General features: G+C 48.0%; 1 protein-coding gene and 1 pseudogene across 1 annotated transcript in view; both read right to left on the minus strand.

Annotated features, from left to right (window-relative positions):
* PTK7 (protein tyrosine kinase 7 (inactive)) overlaps positions 1–25,515 on the minus strand; it is a 59,432-nt gene that overhangs the window by 30,295 nt on the left and 3,622 nt on the right. The window lies entirely within an intron of this gene.
* On the minus strand, positions 5,096–19,613 carry LOC149748195 (large ribosomal subunit protein uL10 pseudogene; annotated as a pseudogene).

Raw genomic sequence — 25,515 nt, forward strand, 5'->3', positions numbered from 1 at the left:
TAGCCATATTTTTAGTGCTCGGGAGCCACACGTGGCTAGCGGCCACCGTACTGAACAGCGCCGATGCAGAACAGTTCTGTCCCCACAAAAAGTTCCATCAGTCAGCGCTGCCTTAGCTACTCTGACCGTCTGTTTCTTGCCGGCCCTTATTACATGGACGCATTATTTCTCATCCAAAGAACCCTCCACACGGACCAGCCTCATTTCACAGAGGAGGAAACTGGGGTCAAGGCTATCCCAGTAATGGCAGGGTCGGGAACTGCCCCTGGATCTGTCTGGCTCCCACATCTGTGTTTCCACGCTGCCACGCTAGCTGCTCTTTATTTCTTTCACTTTACTCCCTTTTATCCAAGTCCCCCCAACAACCATTCTGTCCTGTTTAAGGTAGGTCCTCTCTTTGTATGTGCTCTGGTCAAATGTGATGTTGTTTCGTGCGCAGCTATTTTTAACCCATATAAATGATCTTGCATGCTCTCTCATTCTGCCTCTCACTTTATTCCATTTAGCACTATGTTTTGAAGTGCCTTCCCTGGGGCCGTCACCTACATCCTGCTGTTTTTCCCAGTACAAGAACATACTGTTGGGTCTGGGGAAGCAAGAGGCAAATGAAATTTTTGAAAACAAGTTAAGTGGCTGAACATAGCTGCCCACAGTTTGAAAATCAGTCTTTGAGCCTACACCCTCCTCTCTGTCTGCCCCGGCACCCTGCCCGGGCCTCCAGCACTGCACCTAGCCTCACGCTGTGCCCCGGCACGCATATGGGTATCAGCAGAGCCTGGGGAAACACGCATGCAGGCGCACCCCCCCAGCTTCTCCCGTGCCCCTTCCTCCTCCCACCAAACCCCAAAAGTGACTAAAGAGGTTGGTCCTCAGCTGGTTCCAAAGGGATAAGAGAAAGAGGCAGTCTCATACTTTTATATTTAGAAGTGCTCTGCAAACCACTTCCTGGAGCAGACAAGAGTGGGGAATGTGAGGACATCGCTTTGCTATGTGTGATGTGGAAAGCACGAGCCACCCAGGGCCTGGAGCAATGGGCTGCCTGTACCACACACCCGATGACATGCGGCGATGCCGAACACATGTGCAGGAGATGAACGTGGCCCTCGGCAGCCTGGCCATCCCCTCGGGGCCAGGGCACAAGGCAGGGCCCAGGAGTCGGAGCCGCACACGGTCCTCCAAGTGCCCCTCTCCCAGCCTTCCTTTCTTTCCTTCTCCACCTGTCTGACCAACAGCTGCTTCTGGAAACCAACCCTTCTCTCCAGGGAAAGGGTTGCTCCAGGCTTTAAGCCTCAATCTGAAACACAAAGAGAAGAATCCCGACTGAAGGAGGCGGTTTGGAAGAGCCAGTGTCTTCCAGAGGCAAGGGTGCCCTCCTCGCCTCTAGGCTGCTGCGGGGGGAGGGGGGCAGGATTTTGCACAGTGTCCACTGCCTTCTTCTGAAGGTAGACCTGCTGCTGCCATCAAAGGCCCTCCCCTCAGCCACCTCTGCTACCACGTGTGGCTGGAAAAAATGTCGGAGGGGGAAGCTATCTGGAGGTGGGGATCGACTACTGTGGCCATGGTCACTGCTCCGACATCACTCAGATGTAACTGATGCTTGCCCAGTTGGGGGAGGGCGTGGTCAGGGGACAGAGAGGGGGAGGGGAAGGCAGGCCAGCTGCTTAATTAGAGTCAAAGCATCAGGCTCCTTATAAACTTCACTTTACGGCTTAAAATATAAACTCTCCAGCAAGATGAAACCAATTTCATTCTTTTATTTCTTAACTGCATCACTGATGATTTGCTCCTTTATTGTTTAAAAGAACAAAACCAAAAGAGAGTCGTTTTTGAAAAATCAGCTGTTCTGAAAAAGCATTCTGGCTAAAGATGGCAAAATATGTATTTCAATCTCCAAATCAGTAACAACAGATGAAAAAAATACAATCTGATGAATAACAGACAGAAACAATTCCTTGTAAGTTATTTTTAAAAGCACCAAAAACTTGCAACACATTACCAGATGCTTAAAGCCTAGGGATAACTGACTTTTGGGGGCCGGGGGGCGGGGTGGTGTTATAAAACATAAAGCACACACAAATAGCTGAAGAAAAAAAAAAGCCCCTAGGAGTGGCTGATGCAATAACTGAATAGCCAAAAAAATGACAAAGACCTAAAGTTTACTTTATGCCTACTCTGTCGATCTTGAAGTCAGGGTCTGGAAGGTACCAAGATCTGGCTTCACTTAAGTCTGGAACTGGCTGCCCCTCCATCCCAGGAGGTGCCTCTTACAGGCCTCTAAAGTCACGCAGAGAGAGAGAGAGAGAGAGAGAGAGAGAGAGAGAGAGAGAAGCAGACACTGATGGAGAAAGACAGAGGGAGACAGGAAGATGAGAAAAAGGGGGCTGGAGGGAGATTGATGGTGTGGGCGGGGGAAGGGAGGGAGGAGCAGAGGAAGGGAGGGAGTGGGGAGGGACGGGGACAGAGAGACACAGAGACCCAGATCAACAGAGAGACACGGACAAACTGAGAGACAGAGAGTAACATACAGTCCTAGAGAGACCCAGAGAAAGGGACAAGAAAAACAAAGACCCAGAGCACACATATGTGCACACACACATGTAAGCACACAAAAGGCTCCCCATGCCTGTAGAGCAGCCCCCAGCCCCACATTGACCCCAGCTTCCCCCCCCAACCCCCGGCCAAGTAAACCCCCCACAGGGCTTTCCCTGCATCTCTAGTAGGGAGGGTCCTCCCCGCTCCCTCCTGCCATCCAACCCAGTGGCCACAGGGACTCCAAACTCAAGAGAGTCCCTGGGTACAGGCCACGGGGCTGCCCAGTGTAACACCAGACACGGAAGGTTACAGCAAACCTGTAGCTGGGAGACCGGGGGAGTGAGAGGAGTCAGGAGGGGCTCTAGATTCAGACCACTCATAGTGGAGAGCCTCAAATTAGAGGCTCCTGGTAAATAATTAACCAGGAAAAATACAGTACCTTCCCTGCGCTCATCCATTATTCACCAAGATAAATGTACCATATTGTTACACTTCCTGACATCTAAAAATGGTCTGAGCCATTAGGCCAGGAGCAAGAAGACAGCAGGGCACTTTCTACCCAACTTTTTCAGAACCCCTGACCCAACAGTCCTGGTGCTCTTGGAACACACTCTGTTGCTCCTCACACAAGGGCAAAGACGTCAACTTCCAGAAACGGCCACAGCCTGGGCTCAGACCATGAGATCCCGAGAGCAGGCCCGCCTCCACAGCCCTCAGGAGCCCAGCAAAGTCCTAAGTAAGACGCCCCCTGTTCACCAGACCCCGGAGGGGTCAGCCCTCTCAAAGGGAAAAAAGCAACCACTGTCAGTACCTGTCTAAGAGCAATTCTGTCCCTAGGAGGTTCAAAGAGCTTGACTTTGATGCCAAATGAGTGTCACCTACAGAAAGGCCTGCATCTGACTTGCACAGACAGCTCTGAGCAAATCACTCTGTCCTTCAGGCCTCAGTTTCCCCATCTGTAAAGCCAGCTGCTCCTTATCCTGCAGGGACGAAATGCCCCCTGGGAAGTCTGAAGAGCTGCACCACTTTAAGGCCCTGGCTCACAGTGTACAGGCAGGACCGAGATGCGACAAGAGCTCAGAGTCTGGAGTCAGACTGTCTGCACTTCAGTTCTCCTCTCCCACTTACCAAGCGTATGACCTTGGGCAAGCTGTTTATCCTCTCGGTGTCTCCGTTTCTGTAGCTATAAAATGGTGCTAATAACAGTATCTACCTCCTAGGCTTGCGAAAAGTAAATTCACATGTTAACCAATGTAGCGTGTTTGGAACAGTGCCTGGCACGTATTAAGTATCATATGAGTTTGGGCTCTTAGCCATTCTTGCTCGTCATTATTATGTTCAAGATTTTTTTTTTTCATCTTTTAAGGGCCTCTGTCCCATGACAACCACCTCTTACCCAGTGTAGGCCTTGGTCGGCATCCCTCTCACGCAGACCATCTGTAGCTGCTGACTGCCCTGTTTGACTTGCCACCCACTCAGTCTCTGCCATGTGGGTGTATAGGTTCTGAACAGACCCTGGGGTCCAAAACTTTGTCCCACAGCTGCCCCATGGAGCCTTGGAGCTGGCGGGTCACTTAAGCGGGTCTCCACAGGGAAACAGCTGACTGCTGGGACCTCTGCGCTCCCTGGCCCACTGCCCCGGGAACCTCCAGGCAGTGCCCAGATTAGCAGTTGCTCGTTGATTCAGTCACTCCCCCACCTTCAATATGAAGAAGAGTCAGAGCAAGTCTGTCTGGGTGAAAATATGGATCCAGACCATGTTGGAAGGAGGCAGGCCTCTGGCCTCAAGGGACCCAACGGTAGTTAGGTGAGGACAGCACAGTGAATGTTTGGGTGCCAACTAATGCCTGGAGATAACTCTTAGGGCTCAGCTTTCTGATCCCGGAAGTCCCCAATGAGAGAGGACTGGAAAATGCTTTATAAAGGAAGATATCTGACTACATAAAACAGAAGTTGTAATCAACTCTCAATGGTAAATAGGAAAATGGTTTCTAGCAATCGACAGAAAAGGGGCTGCTGGCCTTGATACACAGTTACAAATCAATCATAATAACTACTAAAATTCTAATAGTAACATGGTCAAAACAGCATGTCTTCTCAAAACAAATATAAATGATTAATAAAGATAAGAAAACATTCCAATGCACCAGTAACCTAATGAATGCAAATTGGAACATAAATGCAAATAAGAAATGCAAATCATTCTGCCCTATCAAATGAATGCCAAGTTTTTAAAATAACACTCAACACTGGTTGAGTATATGGAGAAAATGGTCCTCATGCCTTGAAGATGGGAGTGTAAATGATAATAATGTCCTTCTGGAAAGTGGTTTGGTAATATTGTACCAGTATCCTAAAAAATTCATGCCCTTCTTCCTTGGAGAAGTACCTGATTCCAGGTCTGGGCAGGAAATGTGCCAAATGAACCTGGAACATCTTATCATACGAGGAAATGAGCAAAGACAAGCAGGGCTGCATCAAAAGGTTCAGGGCCAGCTTGAAGAGGCTCCCACGAGGCCAAGAAGGGACATTATAAGCTTCATAAGGGTAAGAACCACAGGGCCTTAACACACTGGTAAGTTTAAAATCTGTGAGTTCATAATGATGTTCAAAAAAAAAGAGCCCAGGGCTTCCCTGGTGGCGCAGTGGTTGAGAGTCCGCCTGCCGATGCAGGGGATACGGGTTCGTGCCCCAGTCCGGGAAGATCCCACATGCCACGGAGCGGCTGGGCCCATGAGCCATGGCCGCTGAGCCCGCGCATCCGGAGCCTGTGCTCCGCAATGGGAGAGGCCACAATGGTGAGAGGCCCGCGTACCGCCAAAAAAACAGAGCCCAGAGGGGAGGGATAAATTGGGAGATTGGTATTGACATATACACACTACTATATATAAAATAGATAACTAATGAGAACCTACTGTATAGCACAGAGAAGTCTACTCAGTACTGTGTAATAGCCTACATGGGAAAAGAATCTAAAAAAAGAGTGGATATATGTATATGTATAACTGATTCACTTTGCTGTACTCCTAAAACTAACACAACATTGTAAATCAACTATACTCCAATAAAAAATTTTTAAAAAGACACCGGTAATGCCAAATCATAAGATTTAAAAAATTTAAAAAATGTTTTTAAAATTAAAAACAAAAGAGCCCCAAATCCTCCATTGGTCACCTTTGAAGGATGCCAGAAAACCAACTCATTATTTTATTTTATTTTATTTTTTGGTAAGAGATGTAAGCGTTTATTTCCTTGTTTCACAAATAAAGCCGGCTGAGTCGGCTGCTTTTTGGCGATTAGTCAAAGAGACCAAATCCCATATACTCGTCCGACTCCTCCGACTCTTCCTTTGCTTCAACCTTGGCTGGGGCTGCGGCAGCAGCAGCAGGAGCAACAGCGGTGGCAGCAGCCACAGACGCAGACGGCTCACCCAAGAAGGCCTTGACCTTTTCAGCAAGTGGGAAGGCATAATCAGTGTCCACAGACAAAGCCAGGACCCACCTGTACCCACTGATGATAGAAGGGGGTACAGATGCAACAGCTGGGTAACCAGTCTGCAGACATACGCTGGCAACATTGCGGACACCCTCCAGGAAGCGAGAATGCACAGTTTCCTCTGTGATGTCGAGCCCTTCAAGGTTACAGATGCTGTCACTGTCAAACACCTGCTGGATGACCGGCCCAAAGGAGAAGGGGGAGATGTTCAGCAACGGGGCTTCACTGGCTCCCAATTTGTCTCCAATCTTAGTCAGCTGCACATCACTCAGGATTTCGATGGTGCCCATGGAGATTTTAGTGTATTGCCTAAAGCCTGGAATAAGGAGGTCTTCTCAGGGCCCAGACCAGTGTTCTGGACCAGCACAGTGACTCTGCAGGGCGGCAGGCGGCATGTCATTGGCCAGCATCATGTTCCTGATCTCAGTGAGGTCCTCCTTGGTGAACACAAAGCCCACGTTCCCCTGGATGTGAGGCAACCGTTTCTCCAAAGCTGGGTTGTTTTCCAGATGCCCTCGGATCACCTTGTCCATCATCGTGTTCTTGCCCATCAGCACCACAGCCTTCCCGTGGAGGGACACGTGGATCTGCTGCATCTGCCTGGAGCCCACATTGTCTGCTCCCACAGTGAAGCATTTCGGATAATCATTCAGAAGTTGGATGATCTTAAGGAAGTAGTTGGACTTCCAGGTTGCCCTGTCTTCCCTGGGCATCACGGCGGTGCGTCAGGGATTGCCACGCAGGGTTTAAAGACGATGTCACTCACTCGAGGACACCTGGCGAGAGGCTCATTATTTTAAAAACTGGTCAAGAAGCATTTACTCTCCCTTTCGTGAACAGCTATACCTCAGGGTAACCAAACAGTTAATAAGGGGCGGTTTATCTTTATAGAAGTCTCCAGCTGATAAACAGAATATCACCATTTTATAGCCCCTAATGAAATACTGGATGTAGCAATGATTATTGACGGCTGCTAATTCCAGAGAGACAACCAGATGTTATGTGCCTACTGAGAAAGTATACCTGGAAAAAAAAAAAAATCAAATCTAACCCTGACGAAGCCTCCAGATCTATGTTTCATTATTAAAAAGAAGCTCTCTATGGGACTTCCCTGGTGGCGCAGTGGTTAAGAATCTGCCTGCTAATGCAGGGGACAAGGGTTCAAGCCCTGCTCCGGGAAGATCTCACATGTCACGGAGCAACTAAGCCCGTGCACCACAACTACCGAGCCTGCGCTCTAGAGTCCGTGAGCCACAACTACTGAGCCCGTGTGCCACAACTACTGAAGCCCACGCGGCTAGAGCCCACGCTCTGCAACAAGGGACGCCACCGCAATGAGAAGCCCACGCACCACGACGAAGAGTAGCCCCCGCTCGCCCCAACTGGAGAAAGCCCACACACAGCAACGATGACCCAAAGTAGCCAAAAATATATAAATAAATTTATTTTAAAAAAAGAAGCTCTCGAGAAAGAATTTGGAAAACACGGGCTGAAATAGTTAACTGTGAATGCACATTCTTCTGTTGCTCCCGCAAACGGTTAAGACCTAATATTGCTGTTGTTAATGTTTCGTGCACTTCCACCATCTTCTCCACCAGCTTCTCAGCTCCCTGAGGTCAGGGGCTGGACGCCCACTCTTCCATCCCATCCACTGTGGACACCTTGCCCATTGGAGGAGGTTGGGAAATACCAGCTGATCTGTGGTGGGTTCACTGGCCCCTGCATGATGTGAATCCAAACAGAGTTGAGCCCAATATGGGATCCTGGTCGGCAATTACATTAATTATCATTATTAATTCAACAAACATTTATTTAATGCCTACCATGTGCCAAGTACTCTTTAAGACACTGGGGATGGAGAGAGAAAAATACAATTACTGCCTTTAAGTATCTCTGTTTAGTGGGGGAGTCAGACAAGCAAACATATAATTACGATAGCGAAGGCTTACTGACCGCTTATTACGTGCCAGCCACTATTGCGAGAGCTTTAACCCCATTGTTAATGCTTACAACCACCCAGTGAGGTAGGTACTACGACCCCCGTTATGCAGATGAGGAAACTGAGGCACAGAAAGGTAAAGCCACTTGCTCAAGGTAACACAGCTAGTAAGTGACAAATGCAGGATTCAAATCTCCGGTCATCTGGCTCCAAAGGAAAACCTATCATGATCACTAGGCTTTACCACATTATCACACAGCATGATGGGTGGGTGCACGATGGGTGGGTGCACAAGGCAGGCTTTTAACTCAGAGTGAGGGTATAAGGGGGCAGAGAAGCATCCTGGAAGAAGGCTCTTCAAAACAAGATTTTAAGAAGGAACGGGGCTTGGGGACTTCCCTGGCGGTCCAGTGGTTAAGATTCTGCAATTACAATGCAGGGGGCACGGGTTCAATCCCTGGTCAAGGAACTAATATCCCACATGCCACACAGAGTGGCCAAAAAATAAAAAAAAAAAAAAAAAAAGAAGGAACGGGGCTTGGCAAATAGAAAAAGAAGCACAAAAACAAAACACGAACTCAGGGTAATTCCGGATGCTCAGAGTTTAAGGGATGATGAGGGGGAACACAGCAAAAGGCCACTAGGACACTGGTTTGTGAGGGGTGGAGAAGGCAAAGGAGGTGAAATATAAGTTTACCCTGCTTAGGCTGTCCCCGGACAAAAAAAAAGTCACCAATACAGTGAGTCCCTGTTTCCAAGGAGGTGGCTGTTAGGTTAGAAAATGGACTGAAGAAGCTCTTTGTCACGGTACATTCACAGAAGGCATGATTATGGGATAACGTCATACCTGGTCTATTAGTTTCCTAGGGCTGCTGTAACAAATCACCACAGCTGGGTGGCTTAAAACAACAGAAGCTTATTCTCTCACAGTTCTGGAGGCCAGAGGTGCCAAATCAAGGTGTCGGCAGGGCTGGTTCCTTCTGGAGGCTCTAGGAAGAGTCTGTTCCATGCCTCTCTCCCAGCTTCTGGTGGTTGCAGGCAATCCCTGGCGCTCCTTGGCTTGTGGCTGCATCACTCCAAACTCTGCCTCCATCATCACGTGACCTTCTTCCCTCTGTGCGCATCTGTGTCTCTTCTCTTCTTGTAAGGACATCACCAGTCACATAGGATTAGAGCCCACCTTAATGACATCTCTTTACTTGATTACATCTACAAAGGCCGTATTTCCAAATAAAGTCATGGTCACAGGTCCCAGGGCTTAGGACTTGAACATATCCTTTTAGGAGACACCATTCAACCTATTAACACCTGCTATTCTGCAAACTGCTTTTTTTGCCCTACAGCTAACCACAGGTATTTTTCCGTGTCTGTTCACATGGTTCTGGCCCATTCATTTCAACCACCGTATATTATTTCACTGTATCGGTGACCGAAAATCTATTTGTCTAACACCCTAATCATGGACATTCAGATGGTTTTCAATTTTTTGCCATTACAAACAATGCCCCAACTGAATCTCTCTGTACAGGCACCTATGCACATTGGTAATGGGAATGTTTCTTGTAGTATGACTTCCTAGAAACAGGACTCCCCCTGGACCAAAGAGAACACAATTTCAGAGCTTTGATAAATGACAAATTGCTCTTTAAAAAGGCTGTACCAATTTATGCTTCCTTACCAACACTGATACTTATTAATCTTTGCCAATTTGAGAGACGTAAAATAATACTTTGTTTTATTCTGCTACTCATTTAAGACATTTAGTCTGTTCTTAACAACATAAAGCCATCTTTTGTATGTTCACTGGTTAGCTGGTTCAACTTCCTTGTCTACTTTTTTCCTTGTTTATTTTTACTGTTATCTTTTTCTTATTAATTTGTAATCAATAAGATCACTAATATAAGGCCTTTTCTGCATTTCATGTTACACTTTTCCCCCCTGAGAATGGTCATTAAGTTACTGAATGCCTACTAAGTGCCAGGCATTGTTCTAAGTGTTGGGAATACAGCAGTGAACAGGGCAGTGAGGCTTCCTGTTCTCAAATGTTACTTAACTACTCAGAAGAAAATGTGTTTGCACATAATTTGGGCTTGGAAATAGATAGGAAGTGAATTTTCACCCTTGGGTGCAAAGCTGTCTTGGAATTCATTTAAATACTGTCCTGTTTTGCTTCGAGAGCCTTTTAGGGGGAAATCTACTCTGTTCTCCAGGTGTCCTGGAAGCACCCACAAAGGAGCAGTGTGGTTAGTGAAGGTGGAAGCAGGAACAGCTGACAGCTGTGCCCTTTCCTTGAAAGGAAGAGCCACGCCCCAGGCACCCACACCTCCTAGAAGTCCAGGGCCTTCAACGATTAAGCCCTGGTGAGCTCAGAGAGCAAAGGAAGTTTTAAGGAGGAATAACTCTTCCCCATTTCAGTGGAGGGGGTACCACTGGAGTCTCACTCCACCTCCTCCCAGAAGTTCCAGGGAGGCGTGATGTCTCCCCGAGTATGTTTGGCTCTGATCCTTCCTCTCCTGCCCACTTGGGGAGGGGGAATATACCCCCTGCAGACACACACACACACACCCTAATTCAGGGATGAATCAGACAAGCTTATCCTGTTGAGATTACAGCCTTGTTCCTCAACCTAGCCTTTATCTGTAATAAAGGTGATACACTAATTTCCATCTGTCTAATTCCTGTCTGTCTTTCTTTCCTCCCTACATCCACTGGTTTAAAATTCAGAGGAAAGAAGTGTGTTATTTACTGACTCCTTCAACATACAGTTTCCATTCTATTGCTTTACACCTGCGTATTTTATGGGTTTTCTTATTGTTGTTGATTTTGTGAATGGGATAAACATTTCCATTGTATTTTCGAAAAGGTTACTTGCTGATAACTAGTGAAACTTCTGGGTTTTGTGTAGTTTTGTATTTGGCCAAGTGACTCAACTCTCTTACTGATTCTAATGGTTTTCAGTTGATACTTGGGTTTCACATGTAAAAATAATGGCACCACCTGCGAAGAGCATTAACTTTGACTTTCGTTTTCTTACAGTATTATCTCAGCTACAATTTCCAGAATAATGTTAAATAGTAGAGACTTTATTATTTTAATGTAGTGACTTCTTTAAAGAGAATAGCATTAAAATTTCATTTTTTAAAATTTATTTATTCTTTTTTGGCTGCGTTGGGTCTTTGCTGCTGCACGTGGGCTTTCCCTAGTTGTGGCGAGCGGGGGCTACTCTTCGTTTAGGTGCGTGGGCTTCTCATTGCCGTGACTTCTCTTGTTTCGGAGTACAGGCTCTAGGCGCATGGGCTTCAGTAGTTGTGGCACGTGGGCTCAGTAGTCGTGGCTTGCGGGCTCTTGAGCGCAGGCTCAACAGCTGTGGCACACGGGCTTAGTCACTCCGCCGCATGTGGGATCTTCCCGGACCAGGGCTCGAACCCGTGTCCCCTGCATTGGCAGGCGGATTCTTAACCACTGTGCCATCAGGGAAGTCCCTATAATTTCATTTTAAAATACGTTAGCTGTTGTTTAAGATTAAAAAAAAACAGGAATGGATGTTAATTTGTATCTAATGTCATTTTCACATCTGCTGAGATAACTGTGTGACTCCTTTGACTTCTTATTTTGATGAATTACATTAAAATAAACCATCCATGCCATTTTTGGAGTAAATCCTAATTATTTATGGTACATTATCTTTAACATAGTATTTGCCAATATTTTCTTTAGACTTTCATACCAATATTTCTAAGTAGTGTATTTTCCTCTTCCGCACTGTTAGTCAGCATTTGGGATCAAGGTCATATCAACTTTGTGACATGCACGGGGTGGCCATCCATCTGTTCCTTGGCTCTGTGACTGCCTATAAAGCACTACAAGGCTCGATTTTCTACATTTTTCAAAATTTCCCCTCAAGGCCCTCTGATACAACAGTTTGGTGGGGGGTGTTTGGTTTATTTTCTCACTATCTTTCAATTGCTTTTAATAGTTACTGGTCTAGTTAGTCATGCCAATGGCTCATTACATTTCAATAATTTATACTCTCCTAGCATCGATTTCTCAGCACAGCACTGAACATGGTAACCCTCTGTAACTTAAAAAATCTTTTCCATGGCAATTACCACAACTGTCATTATTAGCACACATTTTCATAAGCCCTCCCCACTAAATGGTAAGTTCCATCTCATTCCCTGCTCTAAGTCCCCAGAATCTACCAGGTACCTAGTATGTTGAAATTGGCCTCAAGAAATTGTTGTGAGGCCAGGAATGAGGTTAAAGCTTCTTTTTCCTTTCTTGCTTTGCTTATTGACCATTTCTCTCCTTTTCTTGACTGCATTGGCCAAAGTTTTGTTTCTTTTGTTTTTTCTGAAGCAATGGAACTTACCAATTCTATATTTTTTCATTTCAAATTTATTAATTTCAAAGCTGTACTCAGAAGAAAATTAATAACCTTAAAATTCTTTCCTAAATAATAAGTGAAATAAATTAAGCTGTTGGTCTAAAGTTAAAAAAAGCATAAAATGAACTCTGTCTGTATTTCAGGTTTGTCTCATGTAAAGAACATGAAACTTTTCTAACTCAACCTTAATTTTGTCTTACCTCTGTGGGAGACATATTCCACTGAAGTTTATCATACTAACTGCTATATTTACCTCTGCTTTTATCTGGTTTATGTTTTAATACTACAATTCTTCCTTTGTTTTATGTATTGTGTTTTATTTGCCTCTTAGGATCTGCTTTTTAATTCTACTTGTATATCCTTTGTTTATTCCTTTTTAAAATCTTGAATCTATTTCTCTAATTATCACATTTTTTTCATCGTTTTCATCTCACTGTACATTTTCCTCTGGAATCTGAGAGCTCCTCAACTGCATGACATTGATTAGATTAACTGAAGTGCTGATTCAGCTCCTTAAAGTGAATACTGGAAACTGAATTCTGCTATTGCATTTTTTGTCTCCTCATACTCCTTCATTATCTCAGCCAGTCCTCTTATTACTTCTTCATCCTTCTCGGTCAGCTTCCTTTTTATCTCAGTCTGTTGCGACTCACTGGATGTTTTTATCTTAGGTTTCATGAAGTGCATGACTTCTTGACATTTTTGAGAGGGAAAAAAAGATGCTGCCTTCAAAAACTCACTTCTTTTTTCCAGCAGTATTCCAAGGGAGAAATGGCAAAGCCACAGACAATAGGATAAAAGGGGAGGGAATAGATACGAGAGCAATTAAAGGGATGGTAATAACTGGAGAAGTGCAAAACACAAATCTACAGCCAGCAATGCTCAAGGGCTCCCAAGTCTATGTCAATAAGGAGTGACAACACATGTCAATATGTGTGTCCCTGAAGCCTGCCTCCCACAAACAAAGGCCACGCCGCAACACCCCTGCACAAACGTTCCTTCATTAGACCCTCACCATAGCTCTGTGAGGTGGATATTATCATTGTCATCCTGCAGATTAAGAAATGGAATTCAGGGACTTCCCTGGTGGCACAGTGGCTAAGACTCCACGCTCCCAATGCAGGGGCCCCGGGTTCGATCCCTGGTCAGGGAACTAGATCCCACATGCATGCCACAACTAAGGAGCCTGCCTGCTGCAACTAAGACCCGGTGCAACCAAATAAATAAATAAATATTTTTTAAAAAAAGAAAAGAAGAGAAATGGAATTCAGAAGTTACAGTGCTTCCAGGACTCAAATTCTGGTCTTGGGAATCCAAGAACAACTTGAACAACCACTGAGCATCTGGGAAAACAAAGGTCAGGAACTGGACCCACCCTACCAAGCTCATCATCAAGTTGGGAGCAACAAAAAGAACACAGCTGCTAGAATGGAAAAGAAAATGGAGCAGGTAATTCAGAGCTCCATGGTGTAGAAGAGAGAACATACATGGTCCCAGAGATCAGGGGAAAAGATCTTGGTGGGCAAAGGGCTACCATCCTCCCAAGTTACCTGGAACAACCCTGGCTTATGCTGGTTGTCTTCGCATAATTATTAACAATGCCCCAGGTTGGATGATAAATTCTCCAGTCACCCCAGCAATGTCTCACATCTGAACCATGCTTACTAGTTTTCACACTTTAACCCGTGCGATTTTCACAGGCCCACTGTACAGCAGGGATTCAGAAATTTGATGAAAGCTATAAACACCCTCCCCAGAAAAATAACATGAATACAGAATGCTGTACCCAGTTGTGATATATTCCTATTCGTTGACAGAGCAGCTCCACTTCTGGGAATTTACCCTTCAGGTACACAAGCACAAGGGTACAGATAGATACAAGGATATTTGTGGTGGCACTGTTTACAAGAGCAAACCCTCAGAGACAGCCTAAAGTCCATCAGTAGGGAACAGGGGGTGGGTGGGGTCAATGTAGACAGCACTTGCTTTAGGCTAAGCTTCCCCTTAAAATGCGTAGGAGCCTTCCTGCTCCCGCTTGTGCCCCCAACTCAGCAAGGTCCCAGGGGAGGAAGCGACACGAGCAAACTCGCAGGAGGAGGCTAAATAATGAATTGTAAGTGTATGTTTTCTTTGGCCAGGGCAGTCTGGCCAAGCTCTGGGGGCTTCTGGGCAGACATTTTTCATATTTTAGCAGCTGGCCCATGCCCAAGGCAGTCAGAAGTTAAGTAAGCTCTGAATGAGCTACGCCCATCCACTCCCCGGCCCCAAGAATTCTTAATGAGGCTCTAAGGCAGCAGCCTCCAATATCACTCACCCTTCACTACCTTTTTTTTTTTTTTTGCGGTACGCGGGCCTCTCACTGTTGTGGCCTCTCCCGTTGCGGAGCACAGGCTCCGGACGCGCAGGCTCAGCGGCCATGGCTCACGGGCCCAGCCGCTCTGCGGCATGTGGGATCTTCCCAGACCGGGGCACGAACCCGTGTCCCCTGCATCGGCAGGCAGACTCTCAACCACTGTGCCACCAGGGAAGCCCACCCTTCGCTACTTTTAATGAATGCAAATGATTCAGCAACAAAACACTTAGCCTGCAGTGAAATCCATCTCTGTGCGCCTGGTTTCTCCAGCTTATAGCCCAGCTCAGGTGGGGCCCTACCGGGAGGGCAGCCCAGCACAGCCCGGGGTGCACAGGCTAGCCCAGGCAGACCCCTGCACACCAGGACAGTGGGAGCAGGATGCAGGAAGCGTACAGCGGGGGGGAAGACACCCCCCCCAACCGCCCCGCCTCCACCTACCACCCCAACTACCAGATGCAGACCCTCACAACTCCACCTCTTTACGACTTTGGCTCCAGGGCAGAGGAAAGTGTGAGCAGAAAAACAAAAGGTATTTCTTTGATCTAATGAAAGAGGCTGGTCCCAGGCAACTCAAAGGCCAGTCCAGTCACCACACTTCCTGCATTCAAGGGCACTTCACCCCACATGCCCACCCCCTCCTCCTCTTCACCTGATGTCAGGTACCAGAGGAACCTGAAAAGCTCCCTTGGACTGGCGCCCTCCTCCACCAACCTCATGGAAGCAACAAAAACAGAGACAGTGTCAATAACCCAATTTACACCGCGTTTTCAGAGTTCTCTTTTGGCAGCAAAAACTGAAAGCAATTTGTCAGGAGTCTGAGAGCAACGTTTAACTAATGTATTTCCAACCTGGGGCTCAGGGGGATTTGTTGCCCCATCAGCCTGATCAACACCTCTCCCCAAGGCTGAGGCAGCGGCCTGGCCCAGAACAGACGGCTGTTAACGCAGCTGCCACAGCCGTCACCCTCAAGGCCAACAGCTGGCAGGAGCCCCAGAGAGGTCCAGGCAAGTCCTCTCAAGGCTTCTCAAACTGGACAACTAGTTACATTTAGGACAATGGAGGGCCCCGCGGGTAGTGCTCTGGGTGCTTGAGATACAAAAAGGGCTTCAAAGAATTTGTTGACCTGGTTTGAAAAGAACCCCTGCCCTCAGGACAGACGATGGGAAGATCAGCTTCCCCAGAAGTTTCAGAGTTTTATCAAAATACATTTTTATATCATCAAAAACGCCCTGAAAAGAGCACTGGAATTTTCTTAACCTCAATGCCCTTCTTCCTGATTGTTCAAGGCACATCACCTGCAACACTTTATTCTCCTTCAAAACATTCCCAAAGGAAGTAAAGAAGAGCACTGACTCCATGGAGGGGCTGAGTCTCTAGACCCTGGGACTTCTGAGTTCTTGCCCTCCAGGCGAGCCCTTAATCAGCCCCTTTCCTAGCTGGGCACACCTACCAAGGGTTAAAGTTCTGGGCAACCACACAGAAAGAATGCATTCTGAAACTCCTGTAAGGTGAGGTGCCTAAAACACATATCTACACAGCAATCTACTAAAAAAGAAAAAAAGCTTTGCTCTCGATATCCACTAACACATACAAAAGGGACATATTTTTGTCTTTTCATGTGCCATCCAAATCCCAACCTGACAGCCAATCCATCCCACTATCAGATGAACCAAAACTCAAGCAAAGGAAGAACTCCCCAGCCTTTGGGCCACTTGGGTCCTGAGGGGGAACGGCACCACCCAGCCAATGCTCGGGTAGCACCAAGCAGAATGATTAGCACCAGCTGTCTCCACAAAGCTTAGTTAGATCAACCCCACGCAACTGTACGGCTGTGAGCGGAAGCCCATGCTACCACCCGCTGTGGGTCTCCCGCATGCCCCCCTCAGGTCTTCATCCTCTGAGCACCTGGCATTTACTGCGTCCCCTCCTCTTTGGTGCTTCTCTGTGTCCTTGCCTTGTTCATTACCCCCTTCTGGTTCTGTCTCAGTTTGCCTACCAGACAATCCATTCCTGGAGTGAGTCTCCAGTCTCCCCCATGGAATAGCTCAGCCTTTTTATGTCTTTTTTTTTTTTTTGGCCGCATGGCTTGTGGGATCTTAGTTCCCTGACCAGGGATCAAACCCTGGCGCCAGCAGTAAAAGCGGCAAGTCCTAACCACTGGACCGCCAGGGAATTCCCCGCTCAGCCTTTTTAATTTTTTTTAATATTTTATTTATTTGGCTGTGCTGGGTCTTAGCTTCAGCATGCGGGATCTTTTTTTTTTTTTAGTTGCAGCATGCATGCGGGATCTATTCCTCGACCAGGGATGGAACCCGGGCCCCCTGCACTGGGAGCATGGAGTCTTACCCACTGGACCACCAGGGAAGTCCCTCAACTTAGCCTTTTTAAATGGAGACTCTAGGGGAATTCCCCGCCCAGGCCCAGGTTCAATCCCTGGTTGGGGAAATGGGATCTCGTATGCCAGGTGGTGTGGCTAAATAAATAACTAGAGACTCTACCATAAGAGAGGTATTTTCTTTCCACAAGAGACTGTTTGCCCTCTTAGGGACAGCTACCTCATCTTCTGGGTATAGCTTGCTTTTTAAGGATTTAGAAGTTCCCCCACCTCCCCTCCCACATTACCTAGCATGAGGCCTTCTGTCTTAAACATCCTTTGTTATTTATGTGCCAGACTAAAAGGAAGAGAGCTTCAATTGGAAGTTACTAATAGACAGGAAGCAAAAACAGGTCTGTAACTAAATCACATTCTAACTACCTTTTATCAAGTATTCACAATAGGACAGACAAGTCCTTTGCATACACTGAATTTCAAAGATGTCACTGATTTTAAGATGCACCATTATTTATGTTCCAGAAAAAGGAAATGGTACCAGTTAAACGAAGACACAACATTACATAATTATCTCACAACCAAAGAAGTGAAACTGGGGCGGGGGAGAGAGAGCATCTTAGAGTTCGTGAAATACAGTACTAGCTCATTTAATTCTCACGAGACCTCTAATGGGATGGGTATTACCATCCCCATCTTACAAAACAAGAAACTGAGGCTCAGAGAGGCGAAGTGAACTAAGGTCTCTCGGGGAGCAAGCTGCAAAGCCAGAACTCAGTTCCTGAACAGATTTCTGAATTTCCGGGGTCGGGGCGGGGGGCATGGGGGCTGGCGCGGGGCAGCCAGGCCTCAGACAGACCAGCCTTGGTTAAGCTGCCCCGCCCCTTCAAGGGCAAACAACACTTGCTTGCTGATTCCTGAAATTAGGGTCTTTTTGCAATTGCACCTTCACAGATCCTACCTCCAAAAACAACAAAAGGAAAACAGGTTTTCCTAGCTCCTTCCTCACAAAACTGGCTGGAAATGAAGGGGGGAAGCTCTCAGCCAACTTGTTATACATAAAGCACATTTAATGAGCCTTTCAAGCTCTGGGAGTGGGAGAAGGAAGGGTTCATTGGAAATCTGATACTTTGGCAGCCAAGTGAGAGGGGCAAGGCCCTGAGCATCAACCCTGGGGATTAAACACCATCCCAAACCCCTTTGTCTGCCAGAAGGAGATACTTCCTGGGGGGCAGGAGGCAGCAATGCTTTTTATGGCAAAGCGCACCTAACAACAACCCTCCACCGGAGACCTGGCTGGGGCCTTTGTACAACCCACCTAACCATAAACCCTCTGTCCTCTCCCAAACTTGCTGGGGTTCCTCTTCCCACAAATACCTGTGACCGTCATAAACGCCCTTAAACAGCCCCCGTTTACTGCCCAGCCTGCCTGCTGCTAAATGAGGGCATTTGTTTCAAATTTGCAAATACCAAGAGCGCTGGAAACCTAAGTCCACTCCTAAAATGAAATGTTCTGCATTCCTCTGGGCCGAAGCTCCGCGCTTCAAAAGCTGCAAGAGGCCCTGGCTGTTTACTCACTGGTGGGGCTATTGGGAGAGGCATTTCCCTGCTCCCTGAGGAGGCTGCTTTGATCCCCGCCGGGTGGGAAGGGGACCGAGGGAGGTGCCACCCAAGCCCAGGCCCGGCTGGGCCCAGGCTCTCCTGCCCCCTTTCTGGGTCTCCAGTGGCAAGTTCGGGGGGCCTGGGAAAGTGAGTCTCATGGGGAGGCTCAAGTAGAGACTCACCAGAGACAGAGCAGGCCAGCTCAGCGGACCTCTCGGACCATCTTCAAAAGGCCCTCGAAACAAAGGCAAAGAGAGTAAGGGAAGGCACGGAGGCTGAGAAGCAGCTGACAACACCCCAACCTCTTACACAGAAATAAAGAGGCAAACTCCCCACCCATCCCCCTTGCGACACTGCATTGGGCTGGGTGCCATGCGGGTGTTTACTAAATAAAAGCCTTTTGTTTTAAGGAGGGTTTTTTTTTGGTTGGGGGGGGTAAAGAAAAGACAGAGATCCTCCTCCAGGCCCCCAGGGCTGTTCCAAGGCACAGCATTGCCCCCTCCCCTCCAAGCCCCTCCTGCAGGAGGCCCGAACCCCTACGGTAGAGGAGGAGCCCAGATCACAGGCTACAAAACTGCTGGCAAGTTGGGCATTTTTTAAATTGGTCAGTTTAACAATTGGTTTAATCTGCTAAATTAACCAAACAGAATGATTTGCTCTTTGTAGCTGCAGCTCCAAGACCAACAGCGTTTCCTTTCCCCGCGCCCCCCCCCCAAGACTGTAAGACAACCGTTTTCTTTGTCTGTGATTTGTTTTGTTATTCAGGTGGCTGGAAGTGAACTTGGGATCACAAATGCCATCCTAGCACACCACCTCTCAATGGAACTGCCAGCCTGAAGGAGCCTACTCTTTCTTCTCCCAGCTGGGAAACAGCTCATCTTTGTGGGTTTTTTTAATAGATGAGCTACAAAAGAATCAGAACACTGAAGTGTCGCTTTGCACCCTCCATGATAGAGCGTAAGTTCCCGTGTTGCAACCTGAGGACTTCAGAAGCGGAAGAACAAACTTAGCGGGATTGCCAAGCGCGGTCAACGGCTGAGCCAAAGGGAGATACACCTGGCACCAAAGAACTTACGTCTCTCAGAATGTCGAGGTCATTGTTCAACCTCTTCCGAAACCTCTTGAGAATTAAGACTTGCCTCCAAAGTCAGAAATGGAAGGAAACCTACATCCATCATGCCCCTACTATGTGCCAGGGCACGGGCACATCTATCTATACAAAAGATGTTAGAGGCAGTAAACTGAGAGCAGAGATGATTCTGTTACCACCTACGTAGTCTCCACCATAGCATAACCCAGTATGCAACTCTCAGCAGGCACACCGGTCTGGAATGTGGCGGCACACCTGCAAGCCCGGGCCTGTAACTGCCCATGACCTTCCAGAAGCACCAGGTGGAAGAGACTCAGGACTCATGGGTTCATGAGAAAAGCTCAAATCTTGGGGATGCAGGCATAGTGTTCTGGACTTCTAGATTACATATAGTCTGATCATAACACTAAAAACTTTAAGACGTATACAAACCTCTGAATGGGCCATTGAAAACTTTAACCTGACTGTTGTAACCAAAAAGGGTGGGGGGGGGGGAGAAAAATGAGCAATCCTGAATGCTGTGTTCCAAAAGATCTCTCCAGGTTTAAGTTATGGACACACTCCCTCTGACTCTAGCAGGGTTGCCTCTAAGCCCACCCAGAGAGTTATCTCGGCTGCAAAATCCACTCCCCAATATTAACCTGGTTCCAAGGCGTATGTGCAACATTTCATAGCCTCTAGTGATGACATACATACAAGGACATATGAGAGCACGGAAACAGCTCTATTACTTACCAGCTCTGCAGTCCTGAGCGGATCGTATTTTGTGCCTCAGTTTCTTTACCTGTCAAATGCCTCCCACCCCCACTCCTCCAGAAACAAACAAACAAACAAAACCCAACCACCCTCATCCTGCCTCTGTGGCTTGATAGGATGGAAAGTCAGTGCAAGTGAAAGCATTCTGTAAACTGCAAAGCTGAGTACAGCTGTCAGTTATCACAGACGAGGCTCTCCCAAAGCACACCCAACCCCTCTTCCCAACTCCAAGCCTCCCTCCAGTTGTCCTCCCTTCTGTGCAAAAGAAGAAAAGGGGTTCCCCACCCGGACACTGGTTCCTCAAATACTGAGACTGAAACGAACCAGGTAAAGATTGCTGCTTTCCCATACTCAGATAAAAACTCTCGTGTTTTTTTTTCTCATAAGAACTCCCTCCCCAAACTCTCCAAACCTTTCATTCCCTTTGGCACCCAGGGAATGACACCCTAATTCCAGCTGATCGAGTCCAGACGCATCTGTGCCCATGCACTAGACACTCCAGGATAAAACGCAGTCCTCAGACGCAAGTGCTCTCCCAGTACTGAGGGCGAGGAGGGCAACCTTACAAGGTGTGGCAGAAGCACAGCTGGGGGTTGTGGATGGTAAGGCTGCGCTGGCCTCAACGGTCACCACAGGCAAGGTCCTCCAAGGGCTTCTCAAGTTGAGGTAGGTGGGATTTGCCCAAGGTCACACGAGCAATCTGGGGCAAATGTGGAAGCAGGGTCCACATCTCCCAAGTCCCAACCCGGTGCTCCTCACAATGTCTCCTCAGGCTAAGAGGGAGGAACACCCGTAGGGTTCCCAGAACTAAAGTCCAGCAAGACCTAGGACCCATCCTTTCCACTGAAGTGACACCACTTCTACTGCAGGAATGCCTCTGAATCAGGAATGCCCACACACTTTACCTGGGGCTGTGGGAGGCCCCGGGGTCCCAAGAGAGAGAGGACACAGGAGAGAGGTAAGCATGAAGCTCCTTAATGAAATGGGAAATAAACTGTGAGCAGCATTTCTTCCCTGAAGACAGCCAGTCTTCTACATCAGTGACCACATCAGGCTAGATGCCTGAATCTGCAAGGCAGCAAAATCCTCTGGCAGGGAAAGGAGCCCAGAAACAGGCCGAGACCTCAGCAGCCACAGACATATACTGTGGAATGGGTACAGCACTGGGGGCCCAGCCTCCCAGGCTTCTCCTAGTGTATGTTATGAGCAGTAGTGCCCCACACCCCCACCACAGGAGACAGGAGAACAGTAGTGAAAAGGGCTCCTATGAAACATATTATTAGAATAGAGGTCGCCAAAATCATCTTGGCCTACCAACTGGGAAGCAAAGAGCAACTAGTTGCAAGGCTCTCATTCCAATGGCACAGCCATGTACGACCGTACAGGTTGTGCACTGCTCAAATGCCCGGCCAAGGGGGTAATACTGAAATACTGTCTGTGCTCCACTAGCCAAAGCCCTGTGTCCTGGTGCAGGGCTGCAGTCACTTGGAGGAAGGGTGCCTATTTCTAATTTGCACAAAGGCACCTTATGAGCTAGCTGCTAGGACATCCCAGAAGTCCCAAGAGCAGACAAGCATTCTCCTCGCTGCCCCACCACCACCACCACCACCAACCCAAGAAGGGGACAAAAGAGTCAGTGTCTCCTGGAGGAGAAGCGGTGCGTGCCAGCGCCCACTCTGGCCACCTTAACCCCCTCATAGGAGACCACACCGCACCTCGGGAACCTCCCCATGGTTCTCATAGGAGGAGTTCCTGCAAGTTATACAGAGTAACTGACAGGGGAGACCCCCACAGCCATCCTGTGATGATAAGCACCCTCCCTTGGGTATTATAAAAGTCCGCCTCGGCTGCAAGAAGCACACTTTCCTACTCACTCCCTGGAAGAACCTCAGCAGGCCGAGGGAGGTGGCCCTGAACCAGCATTCATCACCCTGGGGAGAATCTGCCACCGGGATAGAGGGAGGAAGAGTTCCTACCAGGAAACGCGAAGTGGCTGTGCCCACATTTCCGAGCTGCTGTTGGAATACTGAGACCCGTTTAGAAAATCTGTGCTTTAGAATGAGAAAACCTTTTCTAAAGCTATCGGTCAAGAGTGACCAGGTTAAGCCCTCACAAACCATTCTAGAGAGACGGGACTGGAACGAAAGGCCGACACCTTAAAGGGAGACAGAAGGTCAGGACCGTCTCTGGGAAGAGAGAGCAGGGCTGGCCAGAGGGGCTGCTTCCCCCAGTCAACCACCTTCACAGCTGCGACTGCTACACCCTAACTTCCCAGGGGCGAGCAAGGCAGGGGTCAGCATCATTTGCATTTTGCAGAGGAGAAAACTGAGGCTCGGAAAGGTTAATTAAACAGTTCAGGGTCGTGTGACCAGCAGCAGTGAGCCAATAGACGTCACTTCTCTTCCTTTATCGTGTGTGGTATCAGCAGAGACCCACCCAAGTTTTCAGACTCTTGATCCAATGCCTTTCCATCATTCTGATCAGTCACCACAGACTACAGCTACTAGCAAAGTGAATCCTTTCTCCTCTCTGAAGCCCTCCCACTGCCCCCCGTTGCTCCTGCATCATGGACTCACCTTCCTACACATTCTGGAATGTTATTCCATCTATTTAGCACTTTACCAAGTGTTGCCTCCCATTATACTTCATCTGATTCTCATCATCTTGTCTCCTTCCTGCCTCCTGCGCCACCTGAAACAGCTTCACCCAAAGAAGACACCCAAAAGCTTTGAATTGAGCCCATCCTCAACCTCTCAGCATTAATACCTCTTTCTCATCACCACACCGCCACTTTAGACAGACAAATTCTCCTTATGGCTACACAGTGGTTCTCAAACTTGAGAGTAGATAGGAATCTGCTGGGAAACTCTTTTAAAATGCAGTTTCCTTTTGAGACTTGAACTATGTGAGAGGACTGGCTATTCAAACAATACAATGTAATCTAACAAATGGGAAAATAAACTACACGTTCTGGCTCCTTCCCCAACGATTCTGATGGGCAGACCTGCAGTTAAGGCTCAGGCGTCTCAAATTTTAACCAGTACCTCTGGCTACCTGCCCTCCCACTATATTCCCCAATGGTCTCTGGACCACGTATTTGAGAAACACAAACCCACATCTTCTTAATGTGTGACTCACAAACCCTACCCCAAAGACTCAGGACCCAGTTATCAGAAGTTACATACACACCAGAGCCAGCCAGTTCATGTCCTGCACATCAGGGTCTAAGTTTCTGGCAGGGAACGTAGGATCTGCAGGACAGCCGGTAGATTGCATTCCACTCACCTGTGCGTTCACTCAGTTAATGCACACAGGGACACAAGAGCTCCGGGACCCCAAACCAAGCTGCGAGAGGGGGAAGGCGCCCGCGTAGGTCAGCCCTTCCAGCACAGCTTCCTCCCTGCCCCACTGCCGCTGTGTAGCATTACTGGGAGGGAAGTGGCCTGAACTCAGAGAAGAAAAGAGGATGGAAAAAGTGACAGACTACAGAGGGCTTCCTCAAACCACTGATTAGCTGCCGCAGCTCCTGCGCCAGCTCCACCAAAGCGCCAGGGGGCTCGGCGGCGCTGACTGTGCACTGAGCAGTGAACGCCAAGAACCCCAAGGCGGGACTCTACCTCAGCCACACGGCAGAACCCCCATACCCTCGGGACAAAGGACCAGACAGCTGGGGGGTGGGGGGCAGCGCAGGACTCAAGGAGAGAGGCAGGCCGGCAGCCCGAGGGCAAGGCCAGAGCCCACGCCAGCAACCGTGGTCCCACCACGTGGCTCTGCCGGGCAACAGAGCAGAGAGGCATGTACTGAGGTTAGGGAGAGCCGAGGGAGGCTAAGGGACGCAGGCCAAGGATACCCAGCCTGGTTTAATGACCCTTTCCTCCATCAGGAACACACCAAAGACTGAATCCCTGGTCCCACACTGCTCTTGGCTCAAATATTAGAGTCTGAACTGGCCACCCTCCCTCCCAGATGAGTCTCACAGAAGCTGTACTGGCTTAAAAACACACAACTCACCCAAACCCGCCCCACTCCAAAATATGAAATCCTCCAAAACTTTAACAACAACTGTTGCAGCCCAGTGGAGACATTGCCTCCCTTTATGAACCAAACGTATTCCTGAAAAGTCGTCCAGAGACCAAACTTCTTCCTAACAAATCCAATTTCTCCACTGGCTCTCTTTATAAATTGAGACACAAGCTCCTCTAGGAAAAGCTCCCAGAGGAACAGAGCTCCACCCTTAGTGTTGCAAATCCTCTGGAGTCACACCTTTAATGGACAAGTTGTCCTGACAAAATCTAATTCAAATTCAACCCAAAGTGAGGTCATTTTTAAGTGTATAATATCACACCGGAGAGTTCACATGAACTAAAAGTTATTTAAGCTAAGTCTTCAAATACTGTGCAAGATCTAGGGCTCCTGATTCGTACTGTTACAACAGGAAAGCTCTGTACCTCGAGTTTCTATATAAGGAAGGATGCTTAGAGCAGGACTTCTGGAACCTTGGGTGCAGTCACCTGGGGAGCTTGTTAAAATGCAGTCTGGAACTCCGACTCATGCTCTCAGGGAATGCTGATGATGCTGGTCTTTGGCCCTTGGTTTTTTTGGGGGTTTTTAAAAATAATTTTATTTATTTATTTTATATTTATTTTTGGCTGCGTTGGGTCTTCGTTGCTACGCGGGCTTTTCTCTCGTTGCGGTGAGCGGGGGCTACTCTTCGTTGCGGTGCACGGGCTTCTCATTGCAGTGGCTTCTCTTGTTGCCGAGCACGGGCTCTAAGCACGCGGGTTCAGTAGTTGTGGCTGCGGGCTCTAGAGCACAGGCTCAGTAGTTGTGGCGCACGGGCTTAGTTGTTCCGCGGCATGTGGGATCTTCCCGGAGCAGGGCTCAAACTTGTGTCTCCTGCATTGGCAGGCGGATTCTTAACCACTGGGCCACCAGGGAAGTCCCTGGCCCTCGTTCTGAGTGGCAAAGTTGTAGACAATCTAGGCCCCTATATAGCTCATGGTGGTTAAGCTGTGGCCTTTCCAGGCAGGTC

The sequence above is a fragment of the Delphinapterus leucas genome, chromosome 10 (genome assembly GCF_059928025.1).
Source record: "Delphinapterus leucas isolate spDelLeu-1000000601 "Yukka" chromosome 10, BTC_Dleu_Yukka2, whole genome shotgun sequence".
Classification (NCBI taxonomy): Eukaryota; Metazoa; Chordata; class Mammalia; order Artiodactyla; family Monodontidae; genus Delphinapterus; species Delphinapterus leucas.